Source organism: Symphodus melops, assembly GCF_947650265.1.
Source record: "Symphodus melops genome assembly, chromosome: 13".
Classification (NCBI taxonomy): Eukaryota; Metazoa; Chordata; class Actinopteri; order Labriformes; family Labridae; genus Symphodus; species Symphodus melops.
The window spans coordinates 24,055,190-24,076,465 of NC_136703.1; the positions used below are offsets into that span (position 1 = coordinate 24,055,190).

Here is a 21,276-nt window from a genome sequence, read left to right on the forward strand (position 1 = left end):
TTTTAGGTTAAACATTGCAATAAGATTTTACAAAGTGTACGTTTGATACTTTGGTCACTCGACGCTGATCGATGAGTTATTATGTCACTTGAATTCTGATTATGTTTGGGTCCTGATGTCGGGTTTCTCTAACTGTCGTGTTTTGCTGGTGTTGTTGAGTGTCTCATGTGCGGGTTGCTTTGTTGTCGTGTTTTTTCGTTGTTGTTGTGATGAACGTTGGGGGGGCTGCGGCTCGGTTGGAAGAGTCCGATGTGTCCAGGACACCGAACACCAAGTACGGCTACGGATGAATGGGATTCGACCGTAGAGTGGAGTGGTTTGCGTTCTGACTGTCTCGGTCAGCTCTCACCTTAGAGAAGAGGTTTATAATCTGAATGGGACCAACCTGGTTCAACTGAAAATAAATGTCAGCCACCATATTGTCAGTCTTCGACTTATTCCGTCTGGTTTTTGTATTCATACATCCATCAGGCTCAGTCAATCAAGCAGTGTTACATGACTCTCTCTGGTCTGCTGTTTACAGTGAAATGTGCATTCATAAAGTGTGACTGCTCAGGTTAAATAAAAGTATAAGAACCAAAGTAACCCATTGGCTCAGGGACCTGCTGCTGTTGTTAAAGCCATCATGCAGCCTGCGAGGCCTCTTAACACTGACACCGTTAATAGCATCTCTTTAACTGATTAAAAAAGATGATCGGTAACAAAGTGAATGTGCAGTCTGCTCCTGCTGCATGTTTTTCATACTTCAGGTGAGAGAGAGAGAGAGAGAGAGAGAGCGAGCGAGCGAGCAGCAGAAATACCTCGTTGACCCTCTGTGTGCAGGCAGACGCTGCCTATTTCCACAACCACCCGCTAAAACTATTTTAGCTCCATGATGCTACCTGAGTGTTTGCCTCCCACGTGGAGATAAAAATTCACATTGCAAAAAAAAAAAAATGCCCTCCTCAGTTTGTGGAGGAGAACAGTCACAGAGTAAGTTGCAGATTTGTTTTCCGTCTATATTAATATTTATATCTTCTGCAAGCCAGCAAAAAAAAAAAAAAAAAGTTCTCAGCACTCTTTAAATCCACTTCTGACGCTTCAGCTCCACTCTGGGGTCCCACTTGTGCTGCTGCTGTTTGTGGACTGTGCTGCGCTGCCCTGTCAGGTTCCAGGTCCGAGCCTGCTGTTGCTCATTCAAAGTGTTGCGCTCACCTCAGCGGACCACCCCGACAACCTCTGCCTGTGTTGTTCAGGCGTCCCTGCAGAAAGCCTCGGAGCGCAGGGAGCGAGTCCGCCGAGGTTTCCACCATCAGATGGTGAATAACGTCTGGCAGTCTCTCACGGCAGGGCTTTGCTAGAAGTTCAGCACACATGAGACACCATCATTTGAAAAACATCTGTCACTCTGACAAATAATAAGTGCACACGGTCTCCAGGGAAAAGAGAAGTGCAAGCGCCATATTTTATTTCTTTCTGTACAACACTGCGACTGACTGTGTGTGTGTGTGTGTGTGTGTGTGTGTGTGTTGAACTGTACTTTATGTCTAATGCATGCTCTCGCTGACAATTGACATTTTAAGGGCATTACCCTTGACAAGGCGACCTGGACAAATGAAAGAAAAAGGCAGAATGATTTATCAGGAGCGTGCAGACGAAATATTGTGATTTACATTTTTTTTTTTTTTTTTTTTTCTCCTCTCGTGCTGTTTGAAATGAATCTCCGAGACGTTGCACCACACCCCTGCTCCAAGCATGCAGGCGAGCTGTCTGCAGCCTGATGACCTGAGATCAGGTATAGGGGGGGCTTTATCTCCCCAGAGCGCCCCGCCACGCCAAGACAACACTGCACCGCTCTCCTTTTTCTAATTCTGCCACTTCCTCCTGGCTTAATTGAGAATTTGAACAAACAAATTAATCATCGCAGCCCATAAAAATGACAGGATTCATGCAGTAGCATTCTTCATTCTCTCTAATTTGTTGTGTGTGTTGTCGCCCCCCCCCCCCCCCACTCGCCTCTCTTCCCCGTGCCTTTTCTCAAACCCCCACAGCAGTTTTTGTGCTGAATCTGCTGCTTTACCCCCTTATGAAAATTACAAATACTTGTCAAGGTTAACGAGTTAATATTCTCATTCAATATTTATTTTATGGGCGAAAGAAAGCGTCTCCCTTCAGCGCGTCCTCCTCCAGAGCGAGGATGGGTTTGTTAATCAAAATGACAAGGACAGTGTCCTTTTGATAATCCCCTGAATCATCGAGAATAAAAAATGAACTTTATTAATCAGCCGCTCCTGATTAATTGTTATGAAGTGTTGCTCATCCATTTCCCCTGCATTTCCGTAATTTTCACAGAAGCCTAACAATCTCCCCGATGATTTGAAGCCTTTTCGAGCTGGCGTTGCATTCAGCAGCGTGGCAATAAATAGGCCGGGCAGCACTCTCTTCTTCCTGGATGAGCTTCGGCACACTTACAGAAACACAATGCTTATTTTCCCTCCCCTGCTTACAGCAGGACTTTTTTTTTTTTTTTTTTCCTCGCAGAACTTCTTGAGTTTGCATTTTTTTTTTTTTTTCTTTAAATGGTGTTGTCTAAGAACGTCAATACTGACACTAACATGAGTTTAGTAGCAGCCTTCAGTCTGCCTTTATGTTTCTATTCTGCATCAATACTGCAGCGTGCGCCTGACTCATCCCGGACTGTGAGAGGCACAAACTACTCCTCTCCACGTGGGAACAAACGCCACTGTTCAGCAGGTCACCACAGAAAGACTTCAGAGTGGGGCAGAACCAGGTCAAAGGATTTCGTCCAATCAGAATCCTTCATCACTTTAAATAGGACTTTCTGCAGAGCTTTTTCATGAGCTCCTGTTGTCGGTCATGTCGCAGGTTTCATGCAACGTTAAGAAAGGGAAAAGAAGAAAAGGAGACCGAAGCCTTCCTGACACTGATCCAAAAGAAAGTCAGAAACTTTAATACTCAACGACGGATTTCACTGCTTTTATTTAGTCTGGGAGACATTTGCAGGTCTTTCAGCTTCACGTCAAACCTTTTAATCCAGAATGCTCAGGGATCATTTGTATATAGCCTTCTCTGCTGTGCACGCCGTAATTCTCAAATATCAACAAACACACTTTATAGCCGAGTTATAACAGACCAATGTCAACCTTCAAGCTAGGCTCGGTAATAACTCATGTAGCAGCTGTTAGCCTGTAAGACTCTGACCAGTGTCTGCCACGAGGTGCCAATCTGATGAACCAATCACAGTCTCCCTGCTTGTCTCTACACAAAGGACAGTCTTGGGTCTGCTGCTGGGGGCCCCTACTGGCCTGGGGCCCCAAGCTGTTTGGGAGGGGGGGGTAAAATGAAAGACCGAGGAGCTCTCCCCACACTGAATCCCTAAACCTGTTTTTTATTCCTTAAAGAAGTATGACAATGAATACTGCATACATCTATGATGCTGATGATTAATATAGAAGAGTGAATGGCAGGATGGTGCAAGGTTGGGAATGTGATGTAATTTACATGAGTGTGGTCCTCATTTGCTCTGAAGAGATGTCCATGAAACAGAATATACAAACCATCAGAAAGCTTCATATCAGAAGGGTGCGTTTTTTTTTTTTCTTCTTCCTCTCCTCTGTCTCTGCACGGCGTATTATTACAGGAGGGGGGTCCTGATGAAGAGAGAATATTTCATGCTAAGCCCATTAATCAGACGCCATCTAGTTCACTTTATTTACACAGAAGTGATTATTTTATATTCAGCTCTGTGTTTTAAAAAAAAAATCAAGTGTAAAGGAAATTATACATTTAACGAGTGCACGCTGTGAATCTCAGCCTCTTCCACGGATTTAAGGGGGTTGGGTGGCTCACACGCAATTAATTGTGGAGGTGTTTTATCCATCAGAATGAATAATTTAACGGGAATGTTAATAGGTATCCCAGACTTGGCCAAAGGAAGGGAGACAAAGTGTTGTTGAAAGACGTTTCATTACTTCCCCTCTGAAGCCGCTCTTCATTTGTTCTCCCGTGTCTTTTCTGGGTCAGTCTACGTACGATTACGGGTCGCAAAAAAAAAAAGCAATAAATAAGGATTGTTGTTTATTCTATTATTATGATCTTTACTTAATCCAAAGTATGAATAAAAAGACAACAGAAAGGCTCCAAAGCTATTACACTTGATTCATTCCAAAGCAGGGTAATGGCGCAGTGTCAGGATTATAATCAGTGCAGCACAAAGGCAGAAGTTAAACTTTGCTCATAAATAAAAGCGAGGGCGGATCACAGCACATGGGAACTCGAGTAAATCTGAGAAGAAGTTCCCCCTGCAGAGTTACCTTTGAAAAATCTGCTTCATGTAACATAAATTGTTGCAGGGAGGGGCCTTAAAGCCACAGTCCATCTTTTTACCGTCCACATAAATATTGAGGGTTTTTTTTTTTTTAAGTGCAGAATACAGTGTGCCAGTTCAAGACAAATCCTGGTTTCATGCTTGTTCTGATTTGACCAGAAAACAGAAATCGAAATAGACCCTAATGAGGTGAAATAAAACAATGAGCGAGGCAGTTAGCCTAGCGGTTATAACGCGCGCACCGTGTACAGAGGCTGTGGACCGTGGATTGGAATCTGCCCTCCCCCACCTCTCTCTCCTCCCAATGCTTCCTGTCTCTCTCTTCAACTGTCCTGTTTAATAAAGAAACAATACATCTATATAAAAAAAAAGGCCATAAATGACAGATGACATCATCTCCATCTGAAAGTTTTCAGAGCGTTAAAGCATTTATGACATTTAGTGAATAAGACGATCTCGGCCTTGATTACCATATACTCTTGAATCACATAAAACAACAGCTCCCCGTTGGAGGAAGCATTAAATTGATTATGTCTGAGACTTGATCTCAGAACAGCGCTGACTGATTCCTCCTCTGTGAGCGAGCGTCTCTCTCCCTTCTGATGGGAAACAATGTGAACTTCATTGACTCCCACACGCGTACACAGGGATGACATCAGAAAGAAGCCGTCTCTGTCAGATGCAATAAAGGGGACGTCCACATGCGCCGCGCGCTCCCCATCCTTCACACTTTGTGTGTACAACCCTGCCCACGACATAAATTAGCCACGGTGACTGCTCTCTTTTCATCGGCCATCCAGGACGAGGACGTTTGGAGAGAGAGAAGAGAAAAAAGAAAAGATGCACAAGAGGGTGTGTTGCGAGCCAGGTTTCCCAGAATTCAAACGAGATGTTGCAATATTCATTTTCTGACAGGACCCCTTTTTTCCCTTTTGGTTACATGCGTCTGTTAATTTTTCAGGAAAGGATTCACAAATACATGAGTCCTTTTGTACAGCTTTCTTTAAGATGGAGATCTATGGCACTGGGAACAAAAGACACTCCTTCAATGACAAGTGCCAAGTGCATCAGCCAGTCCCCTCTTTTCAAGTAATTCCAACCCTGGCTATTCAGGGTTTGCCCTGTGGCGAGAGCGAGCACTTCATTCTCCAGAAATAGCCATAGCTCATCTTTCACAAGGACTCAGGTCGTCTTATCACAGGGTAGGGTGATGGCGGTGGAAGGGGGGGGGCAGGGCGGGGGGGGGGGCTTCATTTGAATTTCTGTCTCTTCAATATGCCTGGCGATCATGATGCTTGGTTAATATTGAAGTTTGGGGAGCGCACGCGTGGTGTTGCTCCCCCCGCTCCGGGCGCTGTGGCAGCCACAAAGAGCGAGTACCTCGGCATCAAACGTGTCGTCAGACGACTCCGTCTGCCAGGTATCGAACACGGCTACACCTGAGCAGATGTCCACCTGAAACAAATCACGGTCCTCGATGATGCACGAGGAAGTGGCTTCGCCTTCACAAACAAACATCTCATCCAGAGCGTCAAACGCTTGATCGTGTTGAGCTGAGTGAAGACAAAGACTCACTTAGCCGGCTTTGTGTTTATTTTTTTTTTTTATCCACAGCAATTCGTGAAATAAAAAAAAAATAAAAAAATGTTCTTTTGTTCCCTGTTCACAGTCGAACAGTACAACCACATCTAATTAACACCCAAACACACCTTGACAACTTTTGCTTGACACTCACTCAGCTCAAATCTTTTTTTTTTCTTTTTTTCAAGCAGCTAAAAGAAATCCACACTTCAAGTGCAAAGAGAGGCGTTTTTCTTGATAAATTTAAGATAAAAAGACGTGGCAGTCATTTTCTCCCGTGACATATTTGTTCTTTAACAACAAATCAATGGCGCTGAAAGCTTGGCACCTGAATACAGAACAATGGGGAGATGAAGCGAAGATTGTCTTCATTAGGCACATTAATATTCATAGAAAGTAGAAAATCTGACACCACGGAGGACTTGGTAACCTTTTCTCATATTAGATTTTTTTTTCAACTTCTTAACACAATTAAAGTCCAGCAATGACTTAATTAATGCGGCTTTCTGTCAGGCGCTTTAAAGAACTGTCAATTTGGCCCGGGTCTGCCTGTCAGCGGGGAAGAAAGACAGTCATCCCACTCTTGCAGGAGACAGTCGGAATCACAGTGCCGGATAAAGTCACATTCGCAGACACCTTGCCAAATTGATTCTTTTAAGGGTTTTCTTGCAGATTACCATTTCTTCCCTCCTGTCTCTTATTTCAGCACGAGTGTCAAATCGAAGAGAAAATCTAAATTCAGTTTTAGGTTCTGGCTATTACCATCCCCTCCTATTGTGCTCCTTGTTGCTGATACCCTGTTAAATTATGATTTGAATGAAACCTTTCTCGTGGAAGGCAGAGTCTCTCTCGCAGTCTCGGAATCAATTATCAGGATACACGGGAGCAACACAGTGACCCAAGAGCAAGCTGCACAAAAAAAAGATATTGCATCAGAAACAATAGCTCAATTATTTGTTTGCATGGAGTGGTTGCAGATTTTTTTTTCACATTATGCATTTTTTTTTTTTCATACTGCCTTGTTGACAAATGACACGAGTGATACACACTGATGGTGAAAGTGAAATGGGTTACTTTATGAAGGAGTATTTCGAAAACTGCAGTTCCTCAAGCAGCCACTTGAGACTCTCTCCAAAGGCGAGTCAGTTCCATGTGGAAATGATATAAAGGCTTGTTTCATACACTCTCAATCCAGGTGTGTGGACTGAGTTTTAATAACTGTGTGCTGGAGTTTTCATGTCATGATGCCAGATATATATATATTTTTTTAATTCAATTCATTAGAAAAATCTTTTAAACTTTTTTGGATACCATGGCAACAAAATGAGAAGCCCCGGGTTTTTGACGGGTTTTGTGTGGGCGGAGCCAGCTCTGCTGCGGGACAGGTGCATGTAGAGTTGGATGCAAAGTGTACTGGGATTGAAAATGTTTTGTTGAATTTATGAATACTGAAGGGATCCTAATAATTGAATTTATTTGTATGCTGTTTGTTCTGTCCGACTGTCAGATTGTTTTTGCGTGTCTGCTTTGTTTGGGTTTTGTTGTTGTTATTTGTCAAATAGAAATAATACTAAATAGAAGTCTGTAAATCCAGATAGAGGTTTCAAACAGCTGCTTTAGATATTCTATGTTGTCAAAAAAAACCAAGATGGCGGCCACGATGCAAAGGCAACAAAGTGGTTTCCAAACAGCAGTCAGCACAAACGTTGATGCTCAATGAGCGTCCTATAAACAGTTTATAAAAATCATCTCACTGTGGCTGCGAAGAACAAACTGAGTGCATTTCCTCTCAGAACCAGCACAGTCTTCAAGAGGAAGCCACAGGCTGTCCAAACAAGATGACAGAGCAAATGGCTCCTGCTAATGACTCATTCTCCTCCAGCCTGGGTTTGGATCAAAAATAGCTCCTTCTCCTCTCTCTCTCTCTCCCTCTCTCTCCCTCTGAAAAGATAGCAGCCCAAAATTGAGGTAATGGGCCTTTCTTTGGAGGCTGACACAGCTGCTGGGTTTGGTTATCACTTTGACTGAGATCAGTCGCACTTTATAATAAGTGAGCTGAGATGTTCAAGTGTAAGAGAAATGTAAAAATACTGTTGCTTTTTGTTTTTGTTTTAACTCCTCCTACTTCTTACTCCGTGTCTTCCTGAATGGTCTGAATAACCGACTTAAAGAGAAAAGTCGCCAAATTTTGATTCTAATGTTCATTTTCTCATCTATCCCCTCGGTGCGACTGGAGCGGGGGAAGGGAGGGGGGGGGGGGAGGTACAGGGGGGGGGGGGGGGGATTCATACTCTGCCATTCTCTGTATTAATGAACCAATACCTGTGATCATTCTGCAGGAGGTGTAACTGGCTTGGCAGGTGTGCTGCCGCTGGGAAACAGATTAAAATAGTCAGGGTTCCTTTCAAGGCTTGTACAGAAAACAATGGAGGCTTCACAAGGTAATCATGCCATTATATGAGACGGAGGGACTAATTGGAATTATACTAGAACAGGCAGGGAGCTCATTAAAACCTTGAGCACTACCTCATGATAAACAGTCACTTTAAGGGCTGGCACTAATATGATGAGGCAAAGTCTTTATTTCTCTCTTTCCAATGAACACATCTGATGTTTAAGCTCCTTATACTCTCTCAGCAGGTACCGCGAGGAATGTAAGACGCCTTAATTGCCGCTGGAAATTAGCACGATGGCTGGAGCGAGAGCTTTTGTCGTCACGCAGAAACACTGACTGAGATGAGGGTTTGCATCATTCCTGATTCCTGTAATATTATCAAACTGTGATTTTCATACTTTATATTTTGTCATTTGCTTTTCAACATGCATTCCACTATTACAAATGGAGCTGCGCGTTAATATATTAATTGTCGGACTTAGCTCATTGCAAGCCCAGAAAGCTCTACCACTACAACAACACTGCAAAGCTGGTTCTGGACTCTGACAGACCGCGATTAGAACCGATTCTCATTTTTACTTGATGAGATATTGGCTTTACCCAAAATAACTTTATATCCCCCTGCTTTCCAACCACACTTCATTAGCTTCATCTCGCCCATGCAGGCACGCGTCTTTGTGCCATTTTGACTGTATTCAAATCTCTCTAATGCCATCTCATGTTTAAAGACTGGCCATAAATCCCATATCAGTTCTTAATGACCACTGCCGGCCAGCCGGTAATATGTCATTGTTCGCAGGCGATCACCCAGCGGGGAATAGACCATGCCAGTCTTTGTAATTGCACACCCAGAAAGATTTATATTGCCATTATGCACACCCATAAGAAATAATTCAAACATATCATTGAAAAAAAAAACAGCCAGCACATTGCTGATCCCCAAATCTCTACTGAGCATCGAGCTGCTGTAATATCCTTCTGCCTCTGCTAACATGGCTTTAATGTCTCCTAGTAAAGATGTCTTCAACACTCATTCTCCATATGTCTATTTATTAGTCACACTGTTTCCTTCTGCAGGGTACTTTGGAAAGTGTACGCATAGGAAAATGCAAGGTGTCACACTACACTACAGTGGATAAGTGGCTGGAATATTCCTGGTGCATCAATCAGCCGGTTGCAGTATGCATCCTAAACAAACTCCTCCATGTGTTTTCCCCCCTAAATGACCGCAATCCTTGGATGGCTTTTGAGATGTGGTGATTGAAGACGCAGTTAGCTGAACTCCCCGAGTGTGCCGCCGGAGCTTTTGTTGTGCAGCCTGTCCCGGTTCCTCCAGAGAGGGGAGGCAGGTGTAGGCTGACGCAGGTTTGATCACCTTGGTGAATGCGGACCTAAGTGGCTTCTCGAGCGTCCGCAGGGAGGACAACCAGCAGCCAACTGCAGAAGGACAAGTGTTTGACTGGGGCTAATGAATTGCCTGGTTGAACAGAATTACATCACGCTTGTTTTGTTTAAAAGGATTTGACAGGTACTCAAATATGCTGCTTGACGTTCTAATTTAGGCTTGGATGCTGCATGAGGGAACGGAGAGAAGGCAACAGTAGATTGACAAAAGTGTTGGGGATATGCAGGACGTCTAGCTGCTTCACATTTCAAGTTACTGCCGCCGTGTGCAGGTCCAGAACAATAGCAGCACATCCTTGTTCTTTGTCCCTGCTTGGAGGGCTGGACGAGCGGAGGGGGGAAGCTGAAATGTCCTGCTGAAGTCAGCCATCAAAAGCAGGCCAGTCATGCAGACTCCTGTTTCCGAGTCCACTGAGACCGCTCCCAGGGACTCTTTGTTCCTTTTCAAGCAGACTGCTGCTGTCTCCGCGCTCAGGGGGCTCACTCACCAGTGACAGCCACAGTCAGATCATACCCCCACAATCAAATACACTTTTATTAGATCTGTCTTGCAGAGCGGCACTCCACTGCAAAAACATGTTTTGTTCTCTTTAACCTATTCCACTGGGGACACAAACCAACAGTGACACTGTCATTTGTGAGCAATGCAGTATGACTCCCTTGTGGTACAAATGTCAGATTATACCGCGCAGTACTAGTTATCCCCCCCCCCTACCCCCCCTAAATATAGCCTCTCTGGTATCATAGCCTGTCGCAAGAAATTCATGGCTCCACACACATGGCCTTTAGTAGAACCCCAGACACTGTCACAAACCTTAAGAAGTCGCCAGGACGAGACTAATTGTAAATTCATATCCGTCTGCGAGCGCTCCTTGTAATTCTGCAAAGAGAGGCACCTGCCCCCAGCTTGATCCTGACTCGTAATATGTGATGTGCACTTTTCAGTCCCTGCAGATATCAAATTGATTTGCACGCAGAATTGCCATCTCTTATTAAGCTGGCATTTAAGTAGAGTATTAGAATTAAACAGGCACGTGTACTTAAAGGTACGATCAGCCGTTTGGATACAGGTCACCCTCACTGTTTTACCACTCCTAGAGATTTAATTAACCAGGCTTAAAGCCTCTGGAAACTTTACTTTCTCAATCTCCTTCTCGCTTTGAGTGACAGGATCCTGCATGAAATTACTATTTCCTGGCAGAGTTGGAACAATTTCGTTTTTTTACATTGGAGGGTGTTTTTTTTTCCCCTCCATGTGTGCATATCTTACTGGTTTGAAGTCATCACGGCTCGTTTGGATGTCGGATACTAAGCAAACTCCCGTCTTAATGCAATGGCTGTACAGTCATTTTAGCACCTGATTTAGACACTTTACACTTTTACACTTTCATGTAATTCTGCTCGAATTTCAGTTAATTACATTTTTGTTTGATAGGATTTCGACCTGAGAAATGGATAAAGCTATCGTGCCATTACTTAATAGTTTTGGGACTCCTGTGAAAACGGACATCTTGGCCTTTTTGGAGCCAGAAATGACCACAACAAGAGGCTGCAGCACAGCACATCCAGAATTCAATGCAACTGGGTGAACAATTTGGATGCTAATTTTGGTTAGCAAAAAAAAAAAAAATGTGTTTAAAAAGATGAACAGCTGATTTTCTCAGTGTCTTAAACTAACCTAACACAGTTTAACTTGAAACTTGCAAATAAAAACAAAACTGTCCAGAAAAACATTTACTGAGGCAGTTACACAAAGTGTTCCCATTTTCTCATAAACTCCTTCACATTGGACTTCTTAGTGAGTCGACCCCCTAGCAGCAACCCCTCGTGATGATATATAAAGCCGATGAGGAAGTGTGAAAAACTGCAGTTCCTTCAGTGTCCACTTGGCTGCAAAAGCCTCAGAAGTCCCACCATGTGAAAAGGCTCATTTAAACAGCAGCAGCAGAAAACACCTGGTCATGTCTTACTTTTCATGACTCATCTGTTTTGAGGATATTAAGGTGAAGAGTTACGCATGGCCTGGCCTCAGCTCCACCTCTTTGCCTGTTTGTTTAAGACAGCTTTTCCAACATGGCGACCACCATCAAAGACTTTAAAACTCCTCACTCGTCCATGTTATCTACAGTCGACCCTTTATATTAGAAAGACTGCAGGTTTACAGCAGCACTTCCACACAGGCTTTACCTTGAAGACCACACACTCTATGTCCACTTCTCACACACACAAACAGATACAGCGTGACCCTTCCCCAAACTCTACTCAGAAATAATCCCGAGCCTTTCATGAACTTCTGTTTGCTCACTGTTTAATAGATACAGACGTTCATTTGTCCATCTGTTCACGTTCCACATTATCATTTTTTTATTTATTCATTGTCTTAATTCTTGTTTTGAGAAGCTCTCATTTTATCTACTTGAATTGTTGTTTCTGTCGTGAAAAAAAAAAAAAAAAAGGTCATCGACGAATATTTTTAATCTTGAGAAAATCTCAAAATCAACAGTGACCCCAGGGTCATTTTTGTAGCTTTAAATGATGCTTGTTAAAGGCGTGAAGATTCATATTTTCACAGAGAGATGGTTCGCACTTGAAGCAAAGGGGCTTTAGATACCAAAACAAAAACCGACTCCGAGATTAAAACCTTACAGTACATTACAGCGCCGTCTTCTGAGGAAATTAAAAAAAGAGCTCTTCATGATCTGAAGAGGAGCGGAATCAAAAGCAGTCATCACTGTAAAGTGATCGTCATGTCTTCTTGAAGAGCTGCTTGTTTTTCTCCTCTGCCTCTCACAAGGCTTAGTATAATTTATGGTGCTGTTATCAGGGGAGAGAATCACACACAAACAGCAGGTGAGGTCACAACAACAAGGTGAACCAAAACACCACAAAGGCAGGGACTGTAATATTCATTGAGATCACTATTATGATGAGCTTGAGCCTTATGTTTGTCCTTAATGTCACGTCACAGTCCAGGAGAAAAAGAGAGCACGTTATGTCGAGTTTAAAAAAGAGAAAAGATTTTACATGCAAATTAAAAGTAATTCAAAGAGTTAAAGTAGGAGCTTAAAGAAGTTTCTGTTAAAGCACTGCGACGCCCCGGTAGTGTCACTAAATCACTCGCTCATTCCCTCCTCACTACTCACTGTATAGTGAGTTACATGCAGAGCCCGACCGATGTCTGCAGGCTGCAGGAGAGGGGCCGAACTCCTACCAGGCGAGGGGAGCAAACACCTTAGCTAACCTAGCTAACTTAGCTAACGTAGCTAACGTAGCTATCGTAGCTAACGTAGCTAACGTAGTTTATCTCGTCTAACAGAATGTCAACGTCTCTCAAACTTGTGTTAACCACGAACCCATTCAAAATCCCCATTGACTTTTACACTTCCTGTGCCAGTCTATGCAGCTGTGGGAGGATCTCTTCCCATAACATATGACGTCTTGCATACTGCGATCAGATACTATTGGATTCATCGGCCAATATGAGCAAATCAAGTGACCGATATTAATCAATACATTCATATCAGTGTCTTTGTTTTACACTTGCAGTTCTCTTTGAACCGCAATGCATGATGGGATATATTGCTCTGCTTGTGACCATGGGTTGTGACTTCTTTTTACAGTGCATTATGGGATACAATGAGTGGACGATGTAGGGTTCGATCATGCTCACTCACCACTACAAAATGGCCTATTCACTTTAAAGTGAGGAGCGAGTGAAGCCCGGACATGGCCGTGGTTTAATAGCAGCTCCATAATTAGAGTGACTCAGCACACACACACACACACACACACACACATATACATTATTTCAAAGTTACACCTGGAGTCGTCTCCCCTTCCTGTCGGGACCTCCGGAGACGGGTTCTGACAGCACCAAACTTTAAATCAAGGAACATTTTGGGCTGTAAACGAAATAGAGAAATATTTCGGTAACCACTGAATTAATGAATGTGCTGTGTCAATTTTTCATGGCCATTTGCTGTGACTGAATTTCACTTCTGAGTTTTAATGAAAACGAAATCTGCATTTTGTAAATATTTTGTAATAAATAAGACTCGTCAGACTCCTGGGTTTACAACTCTGGGCTTTGTGTTTTCTCTACAGAAAGACGATCGTAGCGAAGATTTAAGGACAATAATGTTGCATTATTACTAACAAGAAGTCACTCAAAGTCTCACATACTATTTTTTTTTTTTTTCCTTTTCAAACATCCAGCCCCCATAAATAATCGAGGCCTTCTCCGATCCCTCCGAGTAATTATCTGTGTTCTCTGACAGACGCAGGCAGCAGCAAACTGACAGGCCTCCATGAGGGAGATGTTGTGTAAATTTTATGAGTGACAAAGGAGATTAGCAGCGTGACATTCAACATGTAACTTTGACCTCCTTGGAGCTTGTGCATGCAGGACGGGTGAACAGGGAGACGCCCAACGAAACCAGAATGTTTTTGTTTTTTTTGCGAAATTTTTGCAAAGTAGTTTGGGAAAAAAAAAGTTTCATAAAATCGGTTTATCGAGATTACGGTAAGAGAACCACGTCAGCACCTTTAAGAGAAGCGTCGTATGTGCGTATTGTGTATTGGATCTCAAAAGACCTGTATCATCTCCCAAAGTGTGTTTACATCAGTCTGTTGTCATATTTTGGCAGATGGTTCGGGTATTGTGCTGGATTCGGCGGGAAAGCAATAGTTTTCCACAGATATAGTGATTCTGGAGAGGCACTCATCAGTTAAATAGCAACCTGCCTCTACAATTTCTGTCTCTGAACCTCCCCCTTTATCATAGTCCTATTGTGTGCCTCGCAGACGGACCAACCCTGAGCATTCTTTGCTCTGATTTCACATTGATGCTCTTTCATATCGTGAGTCTGCTCAGAAAGGCTTTGTTCCCCATAATTACAGGGGCCTGTGATTTCAGCACGTACGTATGTCTCGCCTCCAGCTCTGTGATTGTCAAGATTTGATGGAGGCATCAGCGTCTGCGTGAGTGAAGGGGAACATGGTCGTGCCATCACACACCCTCCTGTTTACGCTGAGTGTCAGAGGGCTGATGTCACCCTGAGAGAGAACAGAAGAGGTGGGTCCCCTCTGTGGATTCCTCTCCGTCTCTCCTCCATCTGTCTGTCTGTCTGTCTGTCTCTCTGGACATGTTGCAGGCAGCGTTGATAACAGGGCGGTGCAGCCGGGGTTCAGCGGCCACGCAGCGTTGCAAATCTCCCCGGCCATCTCGCACGACTCACGCTGTTCAAACAGGTTCTGCGCCGGCTTGCGTCTTGTCTTGTCAAGTGGCTGACATTCTGATTTAATCAACATCCACGCCTGCCAGATGAATTAGATCACTATCAAAAATGCACGGGGAGCGCCATGTCCCTCACTTGTCAGTACCAAACTCATCTGCTCATTTATTTATTACATTCTCCATGAGAGGAGCGTCGTGGCGCTGTGTGGGCTTATAGGTTGTCTGTCCTTGGCGCTTTGTTAAACTTGGATGAGCCTCGGGGACTTCTCTAATTTCTATCTCCAACTCACATCACACTGAAAACACATAATGGTGGTCCGGAGAAGAAAAACAAACACAGCATTCCTTACGCCTACTTTTTTTTTTTTGAACTTCAACTACAATCTGCTCTCTGTGGAGAATGAATCCACTTCAGTCTTTTAATTTCCTCCCTATCTATCTGTTATTTATCTCTGGATAGATGAGAGACATTCTTTGTTTTAATTCCACATATGGCTCAGAAATGTTTGGACACGTGTGTTGATTGTGCTTCACATGGAACGCTGCACCTATTTGCTCTTTGTTTTCCAGTTCGCTGTGATTATAAGAAATGGGGAGGTCGGACGCACGCTGGCAAAGCATCTGAGAGCAACTTTTTTTTTTTTTTTTTTCATTGTAGAAACAGATGAAATGGTCTGATGTGGCAGTCACTTGATGGTATCAATGTCAGACTGCTCATCCGCTGAATGGAGATCATTTCTGGAACTACTTCCTTTGTGAAAAGAATGCGTTTGATCAAATATATCACTGAACTCTGCTTTTTTTGCTTCTTCATTATATTTGGTGCACTATTTGAAAAGAGCCAGTGCTCAGCCCTGAATGGATTGAATATACTCCTTTTGGGGCAATTGTATATGAAAGCGATAACCCGGTCTAAGAAATGACAAAAACCCATTTCATTTCACATTTAACAGAATTACTGGGTTTGATGTTTTCTGTGCAGGAAAAAAGAGGAGTGTAAAGGGGGGGGGGGGATGGTTCAGTGTGCTCCTAATGCGAGTGTATGTTGCATGAATTATCAGTGGGAGGACGGCCGTGGTTTAGCTGAGCTGAAGAGATTCAGATTGAGATGTCCACTCACGGCTCACTGGTTTGATATTTCCATCATCGACAGCAAAGGAGACTCTGACAGTTGGGCTGCACAAAGCCAGCTGTTTTCATGGTTTGAAGCGTCCTGAACGTGCACCCAAGTTGAAGGATTGCTTGGAGATTATTAACCAAAGTGACACCCAGAACACAGGCATCCACAGTTGGAAAATCACAGCCTCTCTCTCTCTCTCTCTCTCTCTCCCTTTTTCTCACTCTACTCCACTCTTTTTCTCGCTCTCTAATTTTGGAAGCTGCTGCAAAGTGCTCCAGCATGTTTGTGTCAAAAGTTCCAAATTGAAAAGTGTGATAAGGTGGGAGGAACATTAAAAATAGATAAACACACATCTGTGGACTAATGTGGAAATTAAAAAAAATAAAAAAAAAACATAACAAAACAGAAAAACAATGACCAAAGAGGGGTTACAGTCGCAGCTCTGCTCTTCAAACGACCGGAGAATAAAAGGAGAGATTAGTCAGATAGATGGGTGTCATGATGACTCCATGATCTCTGAATCATTCGGGAACATAGAAACAAACCATCTGGTAGAGTCTGTCGTGCATCAGACTCACAACCTGAAAATAAACTCCTCATTAAAGCGTGTTTAGTCAATAATTACATCTTTCTAATTAAAAAGAATGTGGATAGTGTTCACATTTCGTTTCTGTTTATAGGCATGATTCGGCACAGCTTTAAACTGCTTTTTCAACTTCTAGGCACAAACGCGTTCAAAGGAAAACAACACCTCTATAGAAACGAATAGGATGTATTTTATTGTCTGCCCTTTGCATGCAATGGGAGACAACTGCACTGTGTCAAGACATGCAAACAAAACATGTCACAGTTTATACAAGATAAACAGGAAGTAAAAATACAAACTAATGCAAACCCTTGAGCACAAAATATTAGAGAGTCCAAGTCTTCAGACTGCACAAACTGGATTCACAGTTGAGCCTTTTGGCCTGTGACGGGGCGGCTTCATCATGTTTCTCTCCTTTCAATAGACGCCGTGTTCGTCAGTAAAGCATTTCTGTCTGAATATAGAAGGAAGATAAATCCGTTTTTTTTGTTTAATTACAGGAAGTGAGGCATTTTGACACCTAGATCTAAAGGTAAAACTCCAGTAAAAATGATCCAATGCATTAGTGCAAAAAACTGCAGTTCTTCAAGTGTCCACTCGAGGCAGGCTGCGAAAGCAAACAAATCCTCGTTTGATCCCAAACTAAAATGCCCAGAAATAAACATGTAAACAGCCTGTTTTCATTGGTTGAAATTGTAGGGGCATGATCTCTCCCCCCGACCCCCCCACCCCCACCCTGAGATTTTATAAAGGCAGAGTGTTATGCATACATTTGCATAATTTGGAGCGAGGCTGAGTTGACTGACAGGTGTGTTGTAGCTTTTTGCCCTAAGGCTTAAGACCCACCTCAGCTTTTTTTTCAGCCTGTCTCTAGATTGATTGAAGTTTGGTTGAAAAAATCCTTTCCTATATTGCGACCACCATCATTCAGTTTCAAAATGAGTTTTAGAGAAACCAACTGGTGACGTCCCAAAAATCATGTCCATGTTTAACGTCGTCTATGATCAATACATTTTAAATCCTCTTACCAATTATCCTATTAAAAATGCACAACTGTTGGTTTAAATGTGTTTATTTATTCTGACTTGTTGACCATTTATGAGCTGTTGATTTTAAAAATACTTTATTTGGTAACAGGCTGAATGATGAGTGTGTTCTGTCAGGGGCTAACGTTAGCTAGCACTAACAGCTGTGCGAGCTAACATCCACACGCCTGTGTTAAATGTGGTCTGAATTGGGTTCGGGTTATGTCCAACTTAATCTCCATTTTTGAAATACTGCCAAACCGCGCTGCTCTGACTATACTCAGTATCAGTTCACTGTGCTTGTTTACATCCGGGTTGTAGAGCAGGGAGAGCGCCAGCCTTGTAGCTGGTGCCTGGATTGCAGTTTGAGCATAACACAGAACAGGCTAAATTAATAATAATCTTATTAACCGACTAGTATTTCTGGTGGTGACAAACAAGGTTTAGCTAACTAAACAGGTACATCTTTTTCTCACCCTGAAGGTTGTGGGTTCGATCCCCAGCTCTTGCAGGGACATGTCTAACGTGTCCTTGGACCAGATGCTCCTGCTGCTATATTGGCACCATATAATGTGTATAATTGGGATTAGTTAACACTGATGGTTATTTTACACATCAACCTCTGCAACGTAGAGTGTATAAAAGCCTGCACAGGGGTGTTTGTTCACCTGTTATAGAAAAGCACTATACAAGCTGAAGTCCAGGAGACGTAATGTTAAAGGTCTGTAGCCTTGCTTGTAATCACTGCTTTAAAAAACTGATGCAAGCTGGGAGGGTTTTGTGCATCTATCAACGTTGCACTCCTAATCAGACATTTACTGCGTCTACTTCTGAGGATTATTATGTGCCAATTGAATAAAAGCTGGTGTAGAACAGGCACTGCTTCATTGTTCTCCCATCCAGGTCAAGCCTGGGTCATTCCTGAATGTGATCTGAAAAATGTAACAATCCTCAGCGATGCCTCATACATGCATTGGGGGAAGAAAAAAAAGGTATTTGGCTTCCCTGGATCAGCATTCCTCTCAGGCCTGCGTAGGGGAGTGAAAACACAATATCGTTTTGAAAGACACACGCATTCATCTTCGAACGAGCCTCTCTGCACCTTACACTTCACTTTGAGCAACCTCACAGAAACAGAAAAGGGGGAAAAATCCTGATGTTTAGGAAGAAATGAAACCCCCAGCGCTGCTCACTCATCTAAGAAACATTAAATGTACGGTTTGTTTACCCGCATGTGCACTTATGAATCCCAGGGGTGCCGCAACCTGTGTATAACTCACCCTTAGGGCCTTTGAGTATTTTTCACTATGAAATGAAATTTTATAGCATGCGAGATTAGCCGACACTAATGCAAGGTCAAAAATAATAGAATCAATAGGCAGGCTTGGCGATGTTAACATTTACAGAAAATAATGGGTTGAAAAGCGCTGCTGAAAACAGAATGAAATGAGTCTCTGCAGAATTCTTATTGATGGCTTTTCATTATTTCTAATAATTTGACTTTCTTTTGTGTGTGCTGTTGCCGGGGGTATGGCCCTCGCTGCGGCGCTGTGCTTTATCTCTGTGTGAGCTTGCATTCGTGTTGGTGTGAGTGTGTGAGTGTGTGGGCGTGCGTTAGGGGCCTTTTTATGTGTACACGCACATGTTTTATGGTCAATAAACAGCTATTTTCTGCCAAAGTCTTTGAGCTGCTGATCAGATCTCTGCTCGTAGTGCTGCACCGGCAGTTTGGAAGATGAATCACAGCAGATTGGCCAACTTTGTAGATTTGGGCTCTCGTCTCACATTCAGAGACGTTTTCAAAATGCGGGATGTTTATTGCTCCTGACAACGCTCGCTCCTTCAGAGAATGGGCCAACATCAAGTGAAGTGTCCAAGATAAACCCAAATGAGTGTTCTCTGTGACCCCCTGTTTTATAGCTCATTGGAGAATTTGGTATCTGCAGCTAATTCAAGTGTGATTACAGGGGGGGGGGGGTGTCTGATCCCTCTTTAATCTAACCCCTCTCACTGCTATTGTCTTCCTCTCACACTAATGAAAATAATGGTTATGAATGTTTTTGGTGCACTTTGATTGTCACATCAACTGTTTTTATTGCTGTCATTATGGTTTAACATCGCACTGTTAATTCTGTTAATTAAAAAGCTGATTGCGTTTGCCAGTCTGTGATCTCCATTTGGCGAGTCCATATGGTGGAGATTGCTTGTTGTAAATTTCAATGAAGCCTTATCACAGTGTTGCTATGTATAATCAAGCAGTACAAGCGCTCGAATTGCCTCGAAACCCCACAATCGTCATCATCATCCTCTTCAGCTACAACTCTGGTGCACAACTTTGCTCAAACTACCATTTTCTTTAAATTACTTTTGTAGCAATTAAAGCTCATTGTTTTTTTGCAAAGCGTGCACATTTAAATGTGAATGGTATAGTCCATAATATCTGATGTAGATACAAAAACACTACCATGTCCATTAAGCGTTTCACTCCGAGATGACCACTCTAAATAAGATGCTGCATTTACTGAGTGTGCACACTGACAAAACCAACATGGAAGAGATAGTGTATTTCATGCACCAAGAAGCAGTTAATGCCAGCCTTGCATCAAATGACTTTTCATGTAATCTCCCAGTCGCAGACAGTTAGCAGTGTCAGAAGGAAATCATGAAGTTTTCCTTGAGTTGGCCTGTGTGCTCCATCTCCATTGTTTGGTTGGTCGTCAGGGTCACATGAGCGAACTTAATGCAGGCTGTTTTTTGTTTTTTTTTAAATGTTCAGATGAGATGTTTAGAGAAGATTCTAGCAGGGTTAAACTATGTTACGTAAATGTGCTTAGTGAGGAGTTGGACTTTTTATAAAATGGCATTTAAGCCAGCAAAAAACGCCAAATTCAAGAGCATTAAAACAGAAAAGAAAAAAGTGGCAACTTGTATCCCTCAAGGGCAGTGATAAAACACAAGATGATCATTTCACTGGAAAGTAGCTGCACATGTACATGCATCATCGCTTGACACTCTCGAGTTATAATGTTTGTTGTAATCCATTTAGCGCCCTCTGCTGGTAAAAGATAACCCATGGTGTAATACAATGAAACTTAAATTAAATACTATTTGACTGGTAAATAAATCAAGTAATATCGGCGCACATCAGAGAAGATAAGCCGATACTGACTGTCACAGGATATGCTAATATCGGTCGATTTTATCGGCAGGGCAATTAATCGGTCGGGCTCTACTTTAAACGTACATTTTTTGTTTTGAGGAAACTTTAATATTTTGTGAATATTCAGGTTTGTTGATGTGAACATTTTCATCAACCAGTTTATTTTCATGCACTACTTGAAGCACCAAACAGAAACAGAAAAACGTTGACAGCTAGCATGCAGGGTTGGCACGTGACACTGCGCACAAAAGGAACTGCTAACTGGAGTTTGTAAAATGCACACTTGCTGTCAAAATACAAAGTTAGCCCAATGGTGTTTAACTCAGGTGAAACAGTGAAAGTTTAAAGTAATTATGTGAAAGACATTCCTCAATGGTCGCCTCCTAGCTTGTAATTCTAGACCAAGCTAACGTAACAGGCTAACACAAGCTGTAGCGAAAAG

The 21,276-nt window shown here is 42.7% G+C and overlaps 1 long non-coding RNA gene across 2 annotated transcripts in view; it reads right to left on the reverse strand.

Moving 5' to 3' along the window:
• Positions 1-21,276, reverse strand: part of LOC306833777 — a 64,219-nt gene that overhangs the window by 7,574 nt on the left and 35,369 nt on the right. Inside the window, exon 4 of one of the 2 annotated variants that reach the window (XR_013780418.1) lies at positions 3,424-3,650. The exons of the other annotated variant lie outside the window; for it this stretch is intronic. This is a non-coding gene — a long non-coding RNA (uncharacterized lncRNA). Of the gene's footprint in view, positions 1-3,423; positions 3,651-21,276 lie in introns of those variants that run through there. 2 annotated transcript variants of the gene reach the window in all.